The sequence below is a fragment of the Pseudochaenichthys georgianus genome, chromosome 7, assembly GCF_902827115.2.
Source record: "Pseudochaenichthys georgianus chromosome 7, fPseGeo1.2, whole genome shotgun sequence".
In the NCBI taxonomy this organism is placed as follows: domain Eukaryota; kingdom Metazoa; phylum Chordata; class Actinopteri; order Perciformes; family Channichthyidae; genus Pseudochaenichthys; species Pseudochaenichthys georgianus.
The window spans coordinates 32,957,914-32,963,091 of NC_047509.1; positions in this window are offsets into that span (position 1 = coordinate 32,957,914).

Consider the following 5,178-nt stretch of genomic DNA (forward strand, 5'->3'; position numbering starts at 1 on the left):
GGTGTGACAGCTGGAGCTGCAGGTGAAGGAATGACAGGCAACTCCACATTCCCTCTGATAAGTAACTCCCTCTCCCTCCTTTGTTGTGACTGTGACAGTTTTGTTTTGTATTTCTTTCTATCTTCGGATCAAGTCCAGTTTGCAACTCTTTTTAAAAGGCTTTTCTAACGACTGCAATAATAAAAAAATCAGATACAAAATTATTGCCGCAGCAATACAGGCATTTAATAATTTATATAAATGTATTTTATTTGGTTTTAATAATGTAATGATTTTTAGGTTTGTTTATGTTGACTTGATGTAGTGAGGTGTTAACATTACCGATATATAAGAATATTAATGTTCACACAAGCATGACAATATAACTCAATATCATCCACAATATTTGTTTGGAATTTTTGTTTCTTAAATTGATCTTGCTTTTATTATTTTAAATAAGATTATTATAAGGCACTGTTGTTAGTATGAGTTCTTTCAAAGTTGTATTTTAATCTGATATTACTCCTATTTTGTTGAAATGTACTTTTCTATTTTAGTGAGCTTATTTTACTGAATGTATCCAGACAGCGCTCCGTTGGAAGTGAGACACTGAAACACACATGCAAATTACAGCTGATCTCGAAGGAGAACAATACAGAACTCTTTAAAACACATTCAATATCTTCCTTGGAAGCTGCACACAATGATTCAACATTCTGATGCAATCAATTGGCAGACATACGTCTCTGGGCGGGCATTTGATGTACCAGGGCGGGCCCACCCCGAAACTTACATTTCCCGGGAAAACTGAATTGTGAAAGAGCTGACATGCTGAAAAGTGAAAACCCAACGCCTGCAGGCCAGGGGGTCTGGGGAGATTCTCCCCCAGGAGATTTTTTGAAATACTAACATAAAATACACATTCTGGTCCTCTCTTGAGAAGAAAAATAAATAAATCTATTACTACGCAACATATTTAAAAAAAAAATGAATGCCATTTCAGTTTTTTGTTACTTTGTTCTGAAAGCTGAACCTGCTGCTCCTCACAGAGAGAAGAGGGAAGAGGCTGTGAATTACTTTACATTGTGGATAAGGGTGGATTGCCCCCATTGTTCTGTGTGTCAAAATGAAAGACAGCCCACACATCAATCATCAAACCGTGGGGTCTTATTTAATTACGTGTTGATTTCTATCAACACGTAATGTTGTATCGATGTATATAGAGATGTACTGTAACTACAGCAAAAATATTCTCCGTCGGGACTTCCTGCAACAACACCACGTCGTTATCTTGATTCTGATTGGCCAGAAGACATTATCAAAGATGTTCTATTGAGAAGATGATCACTACGTGACAAAAGTTTTCAAACCGTTTATAGTCTTCGGTATTTCCAGACAAGTGACTGCTGAAATCAATCTTACTAACTGCTGTCTGTGCAATTTACTCCACGCGAGTTGGCGGACTTTATTTAGGTTACTTTAAAATCATTTTCCATGGTGGGGCTAAGCCATGTATTGGTATGGCTGTAGCCTACCCAAGTATACCCTGGCGCCGCCACTGAACATAATAATAAAACAATTAAAATGTTGTATTCAGCCCTGATTAAAACAGCGGGCCCAAATTCTGGATGGTCGGGCCCAAATCCTGGATGGGCGGGCCCGGCCCCATGCGGCCCGCCCATGACGCCGGGTCTGCTGAGACATGACAGTAATCAGCCTGCACAAACCTTTAGTAGAGTTTATTTGTCCCAGAGGGGACAATGGGTTGCAGCTAGAGATGTCCCGATCCGATCACGTGATCGGGGATCGGAGCCGATCACGTGATTTTCAAAAGATCGGAATCGGGAGAAAAAAATCGGGGATCGGGATTTTTTTTTTTTATATATATAAAATATTTTTATTATTTTATTTAATGTTACAAAACAAAAATGACCATGTTCACATCTTAAAGTCATCCTGAGGACTTAGTTTTGGTTTAAAATTACACAACATCATGTATGTGTTGCTTTCTTTGGGCTTGTTTTCATAGACCTGGTTGCTTATTTCTCTCAAATCTGGCAACAGAGTGGGCGCAGTGTCTAATAGTAGCAGTAAGCTAACGAGAGGCTACGTTCAGCTGGTGACTCGGGAGTCGGGACAGAGAAAATGTCAGGAGTTTGGAAGTATTATAAAATTGAAAGCGAAGGCAGTGTAACAGCCAGATGCAATGTTTGCAAGGCAGAGGTTCCGCGTGGTGGAAAGAACAGAGCTACGTTCAACACGACCAATCTAATACGCGACCTGAGAAACAAACAACAACACGACGAGTACACAGCGGCCACTCAGGTATCGGCACTGAAACAACCGACACTTTCAGAGACTTTTAAAAGGAAGGAGAAACTGCCCCAGAACAGTGAAAAGGCCAAAAAATTAACAGCCAAGATAGCTGAATTCATCGCGTTGGATGACCAGCCGTTATCTGTTACCTTTTTTTTCTCTTAATGCATTGCATAAAGATCGGATCGGGAAAAATCGGTATCGGCAGATTGTCAAAATCAAATGATCGGAATCGGATCAGGAGCAAAAAAAGGTGATCGGGACATCCCTAGTTGCAGCATATCACAAGGCATTTAAAAAGATAAAACATACGTCACTGACAACAACATAGTCGCAGATAAAAAAGAACAGACATAAAAAAACAGATATCGGCAGACATGACAAGGGGCCTAGGCCATCATTTGCAAGAGGGGGGTGACATTGCCATACCAGCTGGGTAAACAGTGCGTGTAAAGTCAAACAGAGACTAAGGCTTTAATAAATATAAAATTAAAAACAGATTACAAGTAGTCAAAAAATATATATATACATTTTAATGCTGTCAAAATTATCGCGTTAACGGCGGTAATTAATTTTTTGAATTAATTGCGTTAAAATATTTAACGCATTTAACGCATGTGCAGAATGGCCCGCCCCATACGTGCCACCAGTGGCAGCGCCAGGGTATGGCTGGGGTAGGCTACACCCATACCAAGAAATGGCTTAGCCCCACCATGAAAAATGATGTTAAAGTAAGCAAAATAAAGTCTGCCAACTCGCGCGGAGTAAATTGCACAGACAGCAGTTAGTAAGATTGATTTCAGTCGCCACGGTTTTGAAAACTTTTGTCACGTAGTGATCGTCTTCTCAATAGAACATATTTGATAACGGCGTGGTGTTGTTGCAGGAAGTCCCGACGCAGAATACTTTTGCTGTAGTACAGGGCAGAGCCATATAATAGTAATAATATGGCTCTGGTACAGGGGTGCACATAACTGGTACGCAGGTTATGTGCGTAGTCTGAAATGCGTACCGTCACTTGTGTCACAAAGCGCATTTGCGTACCGACGTACTTGTGAAGCTTTTCCAGAAGGCGGTTAGATTACCGGACGACAGAGTCGGTCTCCGTGTGCACAGACAGGGCTGCTGTTAACGTCGGTCTGTACAACGGAACTGTGCCAAAACTACGCCAACCGGCTGCGGAGGGAGACTCCCCCCTTCACTGGAGAACTGCGCTAAAACAGCTGATCACAACGTTCACACACTGTGGTCACAAAGTACTCCACTAGCCCCCCCCCCCCCCCCCTCTGTCGACTTTCCTGAAGTACTCCCCCGTTGATAGAAATCAACACGTAATGAATTAAGACCCCACGGTTTGATGATTGACAGGTGTGTGGGTTGTCTTTCATTTTGACATGCAGAAAAATGTTATAATAAACATAGATACTGTATGTTAAATGGATATATCCGCCTTCTTTCATTTATCTTTCCATTCCCACAACAATATACATAAATAAATGGCATATTTTGGACATAGTTCGAATGGTGATTAATCATGATTAATGAATTTTTAAGCTGTGATTAATCTGATTAAAAATGTTAATCGTTTGACAGCCCTAATTATAACTAGTGATGGTGAGATGAAGCCTTATGAAGCTTTGAAGCTTTCCAGCCAATTGGTTCGCAAAAGGGTTCATCTCATGAGGCTTCATCATGGGCTTCATTTGGTCAAAGTGTGTAAAACAGGCAGATTGGACATCTCAACAGTGTGCTCTATCTCATACCGAGTTCCCATTGAGTAAAGCCTTAGAATAACTCTAAACAAACGAACATAAAATCATATTTTCATTTTAGAGGTTGTGAGGTTCCACAAAAGAAGCAGGCCATCATTTGAGATGGGGTCATGAGTGACCGCTGCTGGGGGGGAGCGGTTACAATCAGCTGTATTAGGTTCACTAATGCCTCAAAATGTATTAGTTGTCACGATCTGTCTGTGTATTATTTTGTCCTGTCTTGTCTGTTGCTTTCTGTGTTCAATAAAATTGAAAGTCCTGAATGCAAAGTGTTTCTTAAGTAAAAGAGTATTATTATAAGTATTATCAGCTAAATGTACTCGAAGTATCAAAAGTAGAAGTACATGCGGAATGGCTCTGTTCACAAGTCGTGGTGGAAGTCAGAACCTCTGGCTCTTGGACTTGTTTTGTGAATTCTCCGGCCGAAGCTCCAAATAAACCATCAGTGTTTGACATCAGAGCTCCTGCTCTTCCCGTGTCTCCTTCCTGAGTTGGTGACTCCCACTGCATTGCTACACAGAAGTCTCCCCCACAGGTCAGGCTGCGTTCTTCCTAACGTCCACAACCATCTCCACTGTCTTGAGAGCGTTGAGCTCCAGGTGGTTGTCCCTACACCAGATGGTCCATCTCCCACCTGTAGGCAGACTAGTCCCCACCAGAGATGAGTCCGATGAGGGTGGTGTCGTCTGCGAACTTCAGTAGCTTGACAGACTGGTGACTGGAGGTTCAACTGTTGGTGTACAAGGAGAAGAGCAGAGGGGAAAGAACGCAGCCTTGAGGGGAACCGGTGCCGATGGTCCGGGGGTCAGAGACCTGTTTCCCCAGCCTCACGTGCTGCTTCCTGTCAGACAGGAAGTCTGTGATCCACCTGCAGGTGGAGTCGGGCACGTGCAGCTGGGAGAGCTTGTCCTGCAGCAGAGCCGGCGATGGTGTTGAAGGCGGAGCTGAAGTCCACAAACAGGATCCTGGCGTAGGTTCCTGCTGTGTCCAGGTGCTGGAGGAGGAAGTGAAGGGCCATGTTGGCAGCGTCGTCCACAGACCTGTTGGCTCTGTAGGCGAACTACAGGGGGTCCAGGAGGGGGTCTGTGATGGATTTTAGGTGGGACAGGAC